Source organism: Hylobates moloch, unplaced genomic scaffold, assembly GCF_009828535.3.
Source record: "Hylobates moloch isolate HMO894 unplaced genomic scaffold, HMol_V3 SCAFFOLD_2, whole genome shotgun sequence".
In the NCBI taxonomy this organism is placed as follows: domain Eukaryota; kingdom Metazoa; phylum Chordata; class Mammalia; order Primates; family Hylobatidae; genus Hylobates; species Hylobates moloch.
In genome coordinates, this window is record NW_026652277.1 from 59246236 (window position 1) to 59261369 (window position 15134).

At 38.9% G+C, this 15134-nt stretch overlaps 1 protein-coding gene across 2 annotated transcripts in view; it reads right to left on the reverse strand.

Moving 5' to 3' along the window:
• Nucleotides 1-15134, reverse strand: part of ALB (albumin) — a 166490-nt gene that overhangs the window by 100132 nt on the left and 51224 nt on the right. Inside the window, exons 1-2 of one of the 2 annotated variants that reach the window (XM_058433981.1) lie at nucleotides 14547-14589; nucleotides 2292-2427 (exon numbers count right to left, since the gene is read on the reverse strand). The gene's annotated coding sequence lies outside the window, so the exon portion shown is untranslated. Of the gene's footprint in view, nucleotides 1-2291; nucleotides 2428-14546; nucleotides 14590-15134 lie in introns of those variants that run through there. The other variant, XM_058433972.1, reaches the window with a different exon arrangement.

Sequence of the window (15134 nt, forward strand, 5' to 3'; positions counted from 1 at the left end):
TTTTGCTCATTAGTTGATGCAGTTTCTTCTGAGCCTCGATGGTCTTTACAATTTGGTATGTTTTTGCAGTGGCTGGCACCGGTTGTTCCTTTCCATGTTTAGTGCTTCCTTCAGGAGCTCTTGTAGGGCAGGCCTGGTGGTGACAAAATAGCTCAGCATCTGCTTGTTTGTAAAGGATTTTATTTCTCCTTCACGTATGAAGCTTAGTTTGGCTGGATATGAAATTCTGGGTTGAAAATTCTTTTCTTTTAGAATGTTGAATATCAGCCCCCACTCTCTTCTGGCTTGTAGAGTTTCTGCCGAGAGATCAGCTGTTAGTCTGATGGGCTTCCCTTTGTGGGTAACCCGACCTTTCTCTCTGCCTGCCCTTAACATTTTTTCTTTAATTTCAACTTTGGTGAATCTGACAATTATGTGTCTTGGAGTTGCTCTTCTTGAGTTGTATCTTTGTGGTGTTCTCTGTATTTCCTGAATTTGAATGCTTGCCTGCCTTGCTAGATTGGGGAAGTTCTCCTGGATAATATCCTGCAGAGTGTTTTCCAACTTGGTTCCATTCTCCCTGTCACTTTCAGGTACACAAATCAGATGTAGATTTGGTCTTTTCACATAGTCCCATATTACTTGGAGGCTTTGTTCATTTCTTTTTATTCTTTTTTTTTTTTTTTTTTTAGACAGAGTTTCGCTCTTGTTGCCCAGGCTGGAGTGCAATGGCACGATCTCAGCTCACCGCAACCTCGGCCTCCCGGGTTCAAGCGATTCTCCTGCCTCAGCCCCCTGAGAAGCTGGGATTACAGGTGCACACCACCATGCCCAGCTAATTTTGTATTTTTTAGTAGAGATGAGGTTTCTCCACGTTAGTCAGGCTGGTCTCAAACTCCCGACCTCAGGTGATCTGCCCACCTCAGCCTCCCAAAGTGCTGGGATTACAGGCGCGAGCCACCGTGCCCAGCCTCTTTGTATTCTTTTTTCTCTAAACTTCTCTTCTTGCTTCATTTCATTCATTTGATCTTCCACCACTGATACCCTTTCTTTCAGTTGATCGAATCAGCTACTGAAGCTTGTGCATTTGTCACATAGATCTCATGCCTTGGTTTTCAGCTCCATCAGATCCTTTAAGGACTTCTCTGCATTGGTTATTCTAGTTAGCCATTCATCTAATCTTTTTTCAAGGTTTTCAACTTCTTTGCCATGGGTTCGAACTTCCTCCTTTAGCTCAGAGAAGTTTGATCATCTGAAGCCTTCTTCTCTCAAATCACCAAAGTCATTCTCCATTCAGCTTTGTTCTGTTGCTGGTGAGGAGCTGTGTTCCTTTGGAGGAGAAGAGGTGCTCCGATTTTTAGAATTTTCAGTTTCTCTGCTTTGTTTTTTCCCCACCTTCGTGGTTTTATCTATCTTTGGTCTTTGATGATGGTGACATACAGATGGGGTTTTGGTGTGGATGTCCTTTCTGTTTGTTAGTTTTCCTTCTAACACTCAGGACCCTCAGCTGCAGGTCTGTTGGAGTTTGCCGGAGGTCCACTCCAGACCCTGTTTGCCTGGGTATCAGCAGCAGAGGCTGCAGAACACAGAATATTGCTGAACAGCAAATGTTGCTGCCTGATCGTTCCTCTGGAAGTTTTGTCTCAGAGGAGTACCAGTCTGTGTGAGGTGTCAGTCTGCCTCTACTGGGGGGTGCCTCCCAGTTAGGCTACTCAGGGGTCAGGGACCCACTTGAGGAGGCAGTCTGTCCGTTCTCAGATCTGAAGCTGTGTGCTGGGAGAACCACTACTGTCTTCCAAGCTATCAGACAGGGACATTTAAGTCTGCCGAGTTTTCTGCTGCCTTTTGTTTGGCTATGCCCTGCCCCCAGAGGTGGAGTTTACAGAGGCAGGCAGGCCTCCGTGAGCTGCGGTGAGCTCCACCCAGTTCGAGCTTCCCAGCCGCTCAAGCCTCTGCAATGGCGGTCGCCCCTCCCACAGCCTCGCTGCCGCCTTGCAGTTTGATCTCAGGCTGCTGTGCTAGCAATGAATGAGGCTCTGTGGGCGTAGGACCCTCTGAGCCAGGTGCAGGATATAATCTCCTGGTATACTGTTTGCTAAGACCATCAGAAAAGCGCAGTATTACGGTGGGAGTGACCTGATTTTCCAGGTGCCATCTGTCACCCCTTTCCGTGGCTAGGAAAGGGAATTCCCTGACCCCTTGGGCTTCCCAGGTGAGGCGATGCCTTTCCCTGCTTCAGCTCATGCTCAGTGGGCTGCACCCACTGTCCTGCACCCACTGTCCGACAATCCCCAGTGAGATGAACCAAGTACCTCAGTTGGAAATGCAGAAATCATCCGTCTTCTGCGTCGCTTACGCTGGGAGCTGTAGACTGGTGCTGTTCCTATTCAGCCATCTTGGAACCACCCCGAAGCTCTATCTGTATGAAGGTCACTCTGCTTTTGAAACCTGACAAGATTGAGAGGAAATCTGTAAACCTGAGTGGCCTCATCTTGGGGGACATTCATACAATATGATGGACTGGATTAATTATTAATTGTGTGTGTAGATGATAATAGATAGGTAGGTAGATAGATGATTGATAGATATAAAGGTTCTTTAGTCAAAATCCCAGGGGTGGCTGTGGTGTTATGATATATATTGATTTTTGTCCATGGTTCCTGGCTCATAACTCACATAGCCCTTGTTCCAGTCTTTTGTTATAATGTGGAGTATGTTAGGCCTCGGGGGCAGGCCTGACCTTCTCCTGCCCTCCTTTCACTCTAATGTTCCTCTCATGAGAGGGTCCCACCCTATATCCTGCAGGAAAAAATGCTAATGTCATGAAGCTTCCTCCACAAACACCCAAGAGGACAGGGTTCAGAGAGCTTCCGAATAGCTGAACATGTGGAAGTTCCTGTAGGGTGGTGCACCCAGGGAAGGCAAGGAAGCTCCAGATCCCTTCCCTCATACCTCGCCCTACAGGTCTCTTTATCTACATCCTTTGCAATATCCTTTATCAGCTTTGCAATACCCTTTATCAGAAAGAAATAAGAAAGAAAGAAAGAGAAAGAAAGAAAGAAAGAAAGAGAGAGAGAGAGAAAGAAAGAAAGAAAGAAAGAAAGAAAGAAAGAAAGAAAGAAAGAAAGAGAAAGAAATGAGGGAGACCCCTATGGGCATCAATGCTAATTGGTTCATACAACACCTATTCCAGCTCCACAGAGCAGGCAGAAGCCATATAAAACATTGTATTTCCCAGAATCTCTTTTGCTCAGATACCAGATGTGATTTGAGCTCTGCTATCAAACTTTACCCATTTGAAACTTTAATTTGGAAGTGAATCAAATGGGAAGAGGTTTAGGATGCAGGGCATCCATTTTGCTGCAGGGGCTGGTGACAGAGCTGGGCATTGGCGTCCTGACTGCAGACACCTTCCTGATTGGCAGAGGTGATGTGATTCTGGAGCTGCCAACTAAAGCAGCTTCTGTATCCTGATTTGGAGACAGGATAAGTTCCTGATTCAGTGGCTTCCTGATTGTGGAAGATATGGCATCTTCATAATGTTTCAAATTCTTGATTATAACACTGGCAGTGTCTTCCCTGGGGGCTCAGTTCTGCTATATGGATTTAGTCATAGTTCCTGGAAATGCAAATAAGTCTCTTCAGTTCTCAAAACATGTCTGTAAGTAATCCATTTAGCACCTTACAGGATAAATCCTTTTTTTTCCAGGATGGAATCTGTTATCTTAAACTGAACCCTGACTAACATACTACCCAATTTACCTTAAAATTGAAACTAAGGATGATACAAGATAAGGATAATAAAAGGATAATACAAGAATGAAAAATGGTGTGTGAATGTCATTTATAGATACAGATTTAAAAACCGAAATAAAATATTAATGAATCAAATCCAGCACAGGAGATGAACATAGAAGGGATCAAGTGGGTTTCATTTCAGAAACTCCAAAATGTGGAGAAAACTAATTGATGTGATTCACCACATTTATAAATTAAATGAGTAACATAATTATTTTAATGAAAAATGCATTAGAAAAAAATGCAACATACATTCATGAGTTTTTTTTTTAAAAAAGCATACTAAGAATAGAAGAAAATGGGCTTATAGATCCTGAGACAAAAGTTGAAGTTTTTTCCTTTTTTAAGAAAAAAGAAAGAAAAAGAAGAAAATGGACTTAACTAACAGTGATCTTTTTAAACCTCACAAACATCTTATGTAATGATAAAATGCTAGAAATACTCTCTTTAGAGACATAATACACAGATGTCCATTACAGACACTGCTTTTCAGTAATGTACTAGTGCTCTCAGACAATAAAATCTGAAAAGGAAAATAAATAAGAATTATAAATACTATAAATAATGAAGGATTTTATCCATATTTCTTTACCCTCACTGTGTAGCAATAAGCCTATTGCTCTTCATGACTAGAATCAATCACCTCTGCCAACACCTGAATTCCCTTTTGGTCTGGTTTGTCCAGTGGCATCAATTGTTCAAAACAGCCAGTTGGCAGTGGCCACTGTCAATACAGTTGAACTTTGCTTGTGTCTCTTGGTAGTTACAGGAAATCTCTTTTAGATATTAAGTAATATCTCTTAGACATTAAGATCTCTGAACCAGTAAAAACTCATGTTCTGAAGACATGATGCAAAAAAATGTATAAGTAGGCATTTGGTGTAATTTTATGAGCCACCACTTACAGTCATTGCTTCCCAAACCTACACATTCTGTTTATGAGAAAAACAGCCCATGTACTGATTACCAGTTCAGAGAATATAATGCATTATGCAAGATAACATCCTGACCTCCCAAGAAATTGCTTTCCTGCCTGGCACTATAGGTGCTAGTCTTCAGTACAACATCTCGACAATCTATAAAGCAGGTGTTAAGGGATCGATTGTAAACTGTAAAATAATTCCTTGGAGACAATGCTGTGTGGGATACAATGACTGTGAATAAGACACTCAAAAGTTCCAAGAAATAGTGCTGCAAACAAAAGCATGGCAGGCAGAGAAACCCAACTGAAATCCTTTCTAGGTACCTGCTCTCTACTTGTCCTAGTCCAGTTTATGGTACTGTGGCAGAAAGACCTAGGAGTGGCCCTTGCAATTCTCACCTCCTCGTATTTACATCCTCCTATAATCCCCTTCCCTTGAGTATGGTAGGGACCTATGACTTGCTTCTAACCAGTAGACAGTAGCAAAAGTGATGTCACTCTTATGATTACATTATATGGCAAAGATGATGGATGTAATTCTTGTGATTAGATTATGTTACCAAAGTCTTCATCTTAGCAGACTGGAGCTAGAAACTCTCCTTGCAGATTGGACTAGCTACATAATTTGTGGGGCCCACTGCAAAAGCAAAACCTGGGGCTCCTTTTTCAAAAATTACTAAGAATTTCAAAACAGCTACAAAAGAGCCTTAAACCAAGTGTGGGGACTTCTAAGCACAGGGATATGTGACAGCATAGGATTTGTGCCCATAAAGCCAGCTTGGCTTGTGGGTTTGATGAAGTAAGTGGCCATGTTCTAAAAGACCATATGTCAAGGGGCTGTGGGCAGCCTCCAGACAAAAGCTAGCAAAAAGTCAGGGCCTTCAATCATATAGCCAAAAACATGACTTAACTTAGAATTGGACTCTCCCCTAATGAAGCCTCCAGACAAGAATGCCAGTATGGCCAGCACCTTGATTACAGTCTTCCGAGAACCTGTGCAAAGAACTCAGCTAATCCATGTCCAGACTTGTGACACGTGGAAACTGTGAAGTAATAAATGTGTTTTGTTACCAATGGCTAATTTTGTGATAATTTTTATGCAGCAATAGAAAACAAATGGAGATGTCACATAAAAGATTGAGGATAAGTTCCTGCTGTTGGCAAGCCTTCAGGAGTAAAAATTGATGTTGTTGAGTCCATGCATGGCCTCCATCCCTGCAAGATTAGCATTTTTTAATGAGCCCATTAAGAAAGCAATGGTGTGGTCATAAATAGAGGCTAACTGCCAGACTCTTTGATTATTAAGAGCTTCTTCCATGGTAAAGACTTTTTGACGCACTTTCATTTGGGACAATATTCTCATATTCTGGATCCATAGGAAGACATCTATCCTTGTATTTTACTTTTCAAACTCCTTGTTTCTAAGACTCTAATCTTCCTCCTTCTAGTTCCATTAGCCAGTCACCATAAATGAGCATAGATTCTTGATTCAGGCTATGATTTTCATGATAACTGGAAAATTACCTGGGATACTCAAAATTCTACCGATCAAGAGGAACTCATTTTTCATGGTCCTTAAGAGCTAACCCTGATCAGGTTTGTAGGGAGGTGGTAGTCTACTTTCACCTAGTGCCAGCAAATTATGTTGACTCATCTGTTAACCAAGGTCAGAGATTTAGGTCATAGGTAACTTGCCATGAGGTCATAAATGAAGTTGAGAGAAAAATGACAATGCAGCAGAAGTAGCACACTCAGAATATGAATCATATACACATGTATCCTTCTTGTGCCTCTAGATATTCTCCGGCTCAGTTCCACATATATTACTTCCTTTTTATAGTGGACTGCTACTGGGCATGACTAACTTGGTACTTTAATGGATAACATGTGGTTCATCATGATCAGCTCAGATCAAATAGTTATCCGGACTAATAGTCAGGAATTTATGGTCTATAATTATGGTAATCCCGCCAATTTGCCTTAGTGATTAAGTACTGTAATTTCTGTCAACCTAGGATCTTCACATTCAGACTGAAATTAAGGGTGCCCTCAAGAGGTATTCCTAATTCATTTGTTTTATACTTTTTCTTTTTTTTTTTTTGAGACAGTGTCTTGTTCTGTTGCCTAAGCTGGAAGGCAATGTAACAATCTCGGCTCACTGCAACCCCAACCTCCTGGGCTCAAGTGATCCTCCTGCCTCAGCTTCTCAAGTAGCTGAGACCACAGGCACAAGCCACCGTGCCCAGCTAATTTTATATTTTTCATAGAGATGGGGGTCTTGCTATGTTGCCTAGGCTGGTCTCAAACTCCTGGCCTCGAGCAATCCTCCTGCTTCGGCCTCCCAAAGTGTTGGGATTATAGGTATGAGCCACAATGCCCATGTAATGTATTTCTTGTTGTTGCTTATTGGGCAGCTACCTGAGCCACAGGTAGCTCAGAAAGACTCTCAAATTGTTTTTTTTTTTTAAACAGAAACAAGGTTTTACTATGTTGTCCAAATTGAGCTCAAGCCCTTGGCCTCAAGTGATCCTGCTGCTTTGGCCTCCCAAAGTGCTGGGATTACAGAAGTGGGCCACTGCACCCAGACTACTGTCTAATGTATTTCTAACAGATTTGGTGAAGAGGTTATCTCTTGAACCCTCTTGAGGGATTTTATTAGGAGTGAGGAGAGCAGAATGCAAACAACAAATTAATCCAATATTTCTACCTTAAGATTTCTACCCAAGTCGTTTAATTCTTGTATTAATATCTTTTCTTCTCTAGAGCAGGTCCATTTCTGTTCATATGAGCTATGGTCTGGATTTCAGTCAATCAAACAAGAAAACAATTAAAACTACTCCCATATGTTTAAGCTAGGATATTAAAAGACTAATTTCTGACAAAGTTACCCATATTGGTAACTTCAGTTACTTCTTAAAATACATTCTTCCCGTATTTATATCTATACATTAACCAAATCTTCTTTTCATCACTGAACTAAAATAATATTTTTCTTAAACTATTTTAAAGTACAAGCTTTATCATCCTGGGGGTTATGCTATAATATCACTCCCCTAATACAAGTTCAAGCTGAGGATCTGGTTTTCATTATTGGTCTAGACATAATAAGTGTTAAGAGTAGAGCAAGAAGAGGACTGGCTTCCTCCTGCAATATGACTTCCTTACGTAAAGTTGTGACAGGGTTGTAAAGCAAGGTAAGAACAATCTCATGAGTCAAATGAAGGTAAGCGCTCCTGGAGGCAAGGGAGTCTCTATGAAGAGGAATCAGTATTTTCTGAGTCAATAAAATTAAACCCTTTCATGTACCCCATTTTAGTTTGGGGGTCACTTCTCTTTCATTATTGAACTCTTACTTTCACGTACTACACAAGACTGTGAATTCAGCTGAGTTTGGAATTGGGAAACCTATATAATTAAACTTTGAATTTGATCTTTGACTATCTCAACCCTGTGGCTGAAAGAAAGGAGATATTCTTTTAGCTGGTTTTCAATCTATGCCCTAAATTAGAATTTTGAGAATGTCATTCCTTTTTTATTTAGCTGTTCAGCTTCTTTAGAAACAACACCTCCAGCCGATTCCTGATACCAATTTACAAGAGTCAGGATTTTTAGCTAGAAACAAAAAATAACCAAGTTCAACTGATGAAGGCAGAATAGGACATTATTACAAGGATTTGGGGGTAGTTCATAGAATCATTAAGAATCCTAGACAATTAGGGACAGGGCTTTGCACCAAAAACTATGCTCAAAATCACACCATAGAAATGATCTAATGAGAACCCCACCGTGGCCTTCACCAAACAAAAGTTGTTGCAACCTGCACTGCACACAGAACTGGCTCTGTGTGCTAAATGCCACCAATAGCATAGCTTCCATTACTGATACAAAGTTTAGTACTGCTGCAACAATCAACACAGCTGTGCAGAGTCCTCTCTTCTGATGCATTGGCTCTCAATTTCAAGTAGAGAAACAAGACCATGTGCCCACATCCTAGGTGCAAAGGAAGTTCACGAAGCAAGTATTTGGCATTTTCAGTGTTTATAGTGGAAAACAGGGTGGGCCTCCCACCATACTCATAAAATGGAAAGTTCCAAAAACATAGGCATATTAGTTGATGAGCAGCCAAAATGAATGACAAATGTCAAGTGTGATTAAAATTGTGTGTACCATATGTACCCTATTATACATAAATTTGATCTCTAGAGTTTCTAATGCAATTCTCACACACGTGCAAGACAAAAACAAAGACTTTTTTGAAGCATTGTATGTAAAAGCAAACGTGAAATCAAATGTCATCAGTAGAGGATTAGATAAATAGGCTGTGATATGCTAATATGATTTTTTTTAATGTAGGTATTGAGAAACTGAGAGTTTTATATACGACTTTTTTTTTTTTTTTTTTTTCTGAGACGGAGTCTCACTCTGTCGCCCAGGCTGGAGTGCAGTGGCGCAATCTCAGCTCACTGCAAGCTACGCCTCCCAGGTCCATGCCATTCCCCTGCCTCAGCCTCCCGAGTAGCTGGGACTACAGGCGCCCTCCACCACACCCGGCTAATTTTTTTTGAATTTTTTTTTTAGTAGAGACGGGGTTTCACCGTGTTAGCTAGGATGGTCTCGATCTCCTGACCTCGCGATCCGCCCGCCTCGGCCTCCCAAAGTGCTAGGATTACAGGCATGAGCCACTGCGACTGGCTCCATATATGAATTTTTAAAAGACTGCCTTTGAAGTGCTCTCAAAGGAGAGGGAGGATAAACACAAAAGTATATCATTAGGACATGCATAATGTATCAAAGCCTCAAATGGTATGGGACTGAGGTGGTACTGTTAGAAGAATCTGCCTGTGCTTGTGGAAGGGACATCACAGAGGAAAAAGATACATATGTAAGTTAGGATTTAAAAGATACACAGGAATGTATGATGTAAAAGAGGAGGGGTACATTCCAGGCAATACAAATTATATTTTTAAAGTCACTACAGCTTGTTATAGCACAATGTTTTTCTGAAAAGTAAGTGTTTGTCATGTTTGATATTAAACAAACAGGTCTTGATGGCAGTGCTGTAGCATGAGGGAAGACCTCCAGGAAGAAATTTTAAGTTTCTAGGAACTTCCCTTCGACCTCAAACTAAAGTAAAACAAAAAGTAAACAAAATAGCACATAACACTCCAATTTTTGTCCCACTTCAAACTGCTATCATCACATTACATCATTATGTCACTGAAAAACTTTCCTACAAAAAACAGTTATATTTGGCAAATCAAAGATAAATAATTTTTTTCACAGAAAACCAGTCACTAATACTGTGGAGTTACTTTTCCACCTTAAGTAAAAAGAAAAAAAAAATTTGAAAATGTTGCCATCTAGTGGCTTCAAACTGAAAAAAAATTAACTATATTTTATGTGAATCATTCAACCATGTTTCCTAGGAAAAGTTTCCTCAGCAGTTCTTAAATAAACAAATATTCTATTTGTGTCTCTGCTTTAAAAGAAAGGGCTCAATTTAGGCTACTAGGTTTCAAACTTTTGCTTCATCATTTACTAGCTAGATGACCACAGGCAAGTTGCTTAATCTCTGTAAAATGCACATAATAATAGTACCTACCTGCCAGAGTTGTAAAGAAGAATTAACGAGAAGATCCTAATAAAGTTGTTGAGTGCAGCATGTCACTCATATCTTACACCCAATGGGTAGTAATAATTATATTGCTTAAGGGGGAAAGAGTTGCAAAACGTGGGTTGTTAGATTGAGTGATACAGCATTTAAAATGACAGTACTTTTGTTGGCAGTTTGGGTTAGAGCATTATACTTTTTTTTGAAGTAGTAGAAACATTGTAATGGTATATTGTTGCTATCTAGATAGCAGCTATCAATAACTGGTATTCTCTAATTTTGAAAGATCCTTGAATCAAATTATGATTGCGATTTACTGTTACAATATTTGTAAAGTCCAATTCATTCCTGATTTGATCTCTTAAGAAAATATACATCTTTCTATAAAAGCATATATGGAAGTGGAGGAAAAGGCAGCTTTACCAGTTAGCTAAAAAAAATGAGGCTCATATAGGATGCAAACAGCCTTAAAACTTCCTGTCATGGAGACAAGGCAGATAAAACTGGTTCTCTATTTATGACATTATTTGAGCTATAGCACTGCTATGGCTTACTTTATTCTTCAAGACAGTCCTTGAGACTCAGTTTAACTTAATTTCACCTGTCCAGTGAAGCAGAAACAGCATGATTGTTAAAATGAATTTGACAAAAATGTCTCAAGATTTCCAAGGATATGATGATAAAATGTTTATGATACCACCATTGAGAATTTGCAGTTAGGCAATCAGCAATATTCATAGTATTAACGGACTGGAATCAGTCTTGGGGGGAAAAAAGCATGCCACAAAAGTCCGTCAGGAACACCCCTTCTTGGATGTTTTTATCAAAAACTTGGATAAATTGAAAACTTGTTTCTTCTAAGTTGTAGAATATTTTGGGTGGATAGGTTTTGTAGGCAGCCTTTAAGATGGCTCCAGTCATTCTTGCCATTCCAGTATTCACACCTTTGTGAAATCCCCTCCCCTTGTGTGTGAACTGCACCTAGGAACTCACTTCTAATCAATATAATGCAGCACGAGTGATGGGTGTCACTTCTGAAATTAGGTTACAAAAAGCCTGTGCTTCTATCTTGCAAGTTCTTTCTTCTTCCTCTTGCTGACCAACTGTGATGTAATCTAGTTACCAAGTTGTGAACTGCCCCCCTGGCAAGGAACCAAGGGGGACCTCTGGCCAACAGTCCATTAGGGACTGTATCCTGCCAATAACCACATGAGAAACTCAGAAGCAGATTCTATTTCAGTCAAGTCTTCTGATGAGACTGCAGCCCCAGCCAGCTGCTTTATTATATCCTGGGAAAGAACTCAAGGCAGAGGTACCCAGACAAATCAATGCCATGGATTCCAGACTCACATGTTAGATAAAATATTTTGTATTTTAAGCCACTAAATGGTAGGGCTATTTGTTACACAGCAACAGATAACTAATACAGTTCACCAGAGGTTGGCAAATTACAACCTGGGGGCCAGATCTGGTCTGAGGCTTGTCATTGTATGGCCCTTGAGCTAAGAATGGTTTTCACAACTAAAAGAATTGTTTGTGTTTTATTTAATAAAAGAAAAGGAATACTACATAAAAAAAATCCATAGCCCACAAAGCCTAACATATTTACTAGCTTTTTACAGAGAAAGTTTTATAACTCCTGCAGTAAATAATATGAGCAATGACAGCCAAGATTCAAAATGATTGCCTCAACTGACTAGAATAAGGAAGTGAAGTAAATGAGATAAAACTTGGCAGTCATTAATAAAAAGTTCCATTCTTAGGTTCAAAAATTCAATCTCAGAGTTATAGGATAATGATTATGTGACAAAGATTGGCAGATTTTAGTGGATTCCAGGCTCACAAAGAACTAAAATATAATGTGATGCTTAAAATAAAAGTTAATATAATCTAACTTTGCATTAACATCCAGCTGATAAAAGAATGTTAGCTCAAGACTATCTATATGAGTCAGAGCATATGTGAAGTATTTTAACATGAATCATTTAAAAACTGTTTAGAGACAGTGGAAATGGTTTTTGTATAAGGCTCCTCAAATGTATTTCCTTAACTTATTGCAAAATGCATTTTTTTCCATCAACTTGGTAGGTGAAACCACTGGTATACAAAATTATACATTTTATTGGTAGTAATCTCTGTATTTTTAAACTCAGCTCTTCCTTTGATACCTATTTGTATTTTACAACAGGTTTATATTTTTCTTTCTTTTTGTTTTCTTTACATGTATTCCCAAAAAAGTAGGGGTAAAGGAAAGACAACCAAGGACGTGCATGTATTTGAGAATGGAGGTGGGAGGTTGGTATATTTAAGAGTGTTTTGTCCTACATATCTTCTTTAATCTCTTGAAATTTGGTCTATCTCTGTCTATTTATGTTGGCCTATGCTATAGACACACACACACACACACACACAGATTATATATATATATATATGTATATCCCTGCAAATAAATCCCAGAGCTTTGAGGTAAAACTCACGGCAAAATAAAATGCTTCTAGAAACAAGCAAAAAGCAGACAATCTTCACTAATTCTGAATTCACATTTTTTGCATGTTATGAATGAGGAGCATAGAAACTAACCAAATTGTTACAGCTTATTTGAGTTCAAAGTGTTTTGAAGGTTGACTGGAGATATGATGTACCCATAGACGCAATTAGCAACATTCATTCCTTATTTCATGCCTTATTTACTGTCTCTTCACTTTTCTAGAGAGCTGCTTCAGTTTATTTTAACTTCACAGGTCACAATTCTCTGTTGTTTACTGTTATCTCAGAGAAATTGTTCTAAATATGTCAAGCAGGGCCTGACTCAGATTCAGTGGCTTCTTCAGCTTCCATGCTAGCCAGGAGGACAAAGAGGACTGCTGACAAAAATAGAATTTGCTGCTGAACCCTGAAAAGCAGAACTGTGGAGGCACTAATCAAGTTCCTCTGAGGAAGAGTATTTCTGCCTCAAAATGTGAAAAGTGACTGCTATTTTCATACTCTAGAGGGAGGTGCAGACTAGCACTAAACTGACTCAGCATGGTGAAAAGACAAGAGAAATTAAAAGAAAAGATGGAACACACAAAGGAGAGTAGAGAATCACAGTGACAACGCTTCTGCTTATATTAAATCACTATTTGAGTGAAATTACTTAAATACTTAAGGTTAAAATTTAAATCCCGAATCTTTATTTGGGTAATACTCACATTTGACTTTCTTTTGTACTACAAGTCCAACACTGGTAGTCCTCAACAAAATATTCCTTTTTTACATTTAAATCATATATCATGATACTCTATGAAAACCTTTAACCACCAAGGGTTTAAGTGGAAATCATAATGTGTTAAGCCTCTTAATTATAAGCGCCTCCATAAGAAATTTATTTCTTATAAATTTGAATTTGGTTGCTAGAAGATGCAAGGGGAAAAAAGGTTTTTTAAGTTGCTCTAATAGTTTAGTAAAAAGAAACAGAAAAACAGTAAGTCAATAGATTGGTCTGCTTGTTAGAAAGAAAATTGAAAACATAGATGGCCATTGTATTTGTTGATTTATTACAAAGTAACTTAACAGTAATTGAAGACTTTGAAGTCTTCAATATGTTTAGAAGATGACTCAATGCTCAATATGATTTCACTTGTACAAGAATTGGAAAGCCACGAGTCCAGAAAATACTCTTTTGGGCATGAGATATATAGTTATGTGGCTATTGCATCTTCATTTTAAATGAGTTTTCTCAGCTACCATGTACTAGCCATAACAGATTCACGGGCCAATTAGAGATGAAATACTTCCAAAATTACTATTGCTTAATGTCTATTTTATCATTCAATTATTATTACAAATATGCTATTATTTGTATTAATTTATATTATTAAATATCATTATTATAAAATCTTATATCCATATAACACTTAATTTGCCTTTATTCTTCTGATTTTTATGAAGTAAACAAACAAAATGGCAGTAAAGAAAAAGAAATATGATTGGCATGCCCATCACTAACTCAATCACTATTTCTTTTCCCTTGTTTCCTTATTATTGTGCCCATATTCATGCGTAGTTGAAATTACTGCTTTCATAATAGACAAAATGTTATGCTTTAGTTTTTTCTCTAAAATTATACCAAAAATGCTTTTCTACTTGCCGCATGGATGCATAATTAACATCTCAATGTACAGACATTCAGAGACTGTAAATGAGAAAGTGTATCACCTGCGGAAGGCCAGGTGCCATACACAAGGTGCCACTTACCTTGGCAAATTCCTCGCTGTCCCTCCATCTTTACAGGCTGACACACAATTTGTTCTCTGTCCCAGAATTGATAGAACTCATGGATATCAATTTTAGGAAGCCTCAAAGAGACTGAAAAACGATGAAACTAAAACAGCAATTTATAAATTTACATTGAGAAGTATGCCCATCAAGCTTACCTCCCTGTGTTTGCTTTGACCTATCACATTTTCTCCCTCTAGGCAAGCCACATGGATGTCTAATAATAAGGAGGTTGGCTGATCAATTTGGCCTCCAAACAAAAGGAGTCTCTAATATAATTTGAATGCCTATCCCCATAATATCTTCAAGCACTTCAAAGCAAGATAAAGTCCTAGTCAGTGCTGGATGGGCACACCTGTTCTGTCTTCAAGACTCCATTTTTGTTGTTGTTGTTCCCACTGTTTGGCAACCTTGTCCTTAATTGACACATTCTTTCATTGAATGTGCTGGTAAATTCATTCTGGTTACAGTTTTATACTTCGTGCTTGGGAGCCATTCTCTCTCTTCTGCCTTAGTCCACTAGTATGCTTTGATTTTACTGCCTCCCTCTTGCAAAAAAAAAAAAAA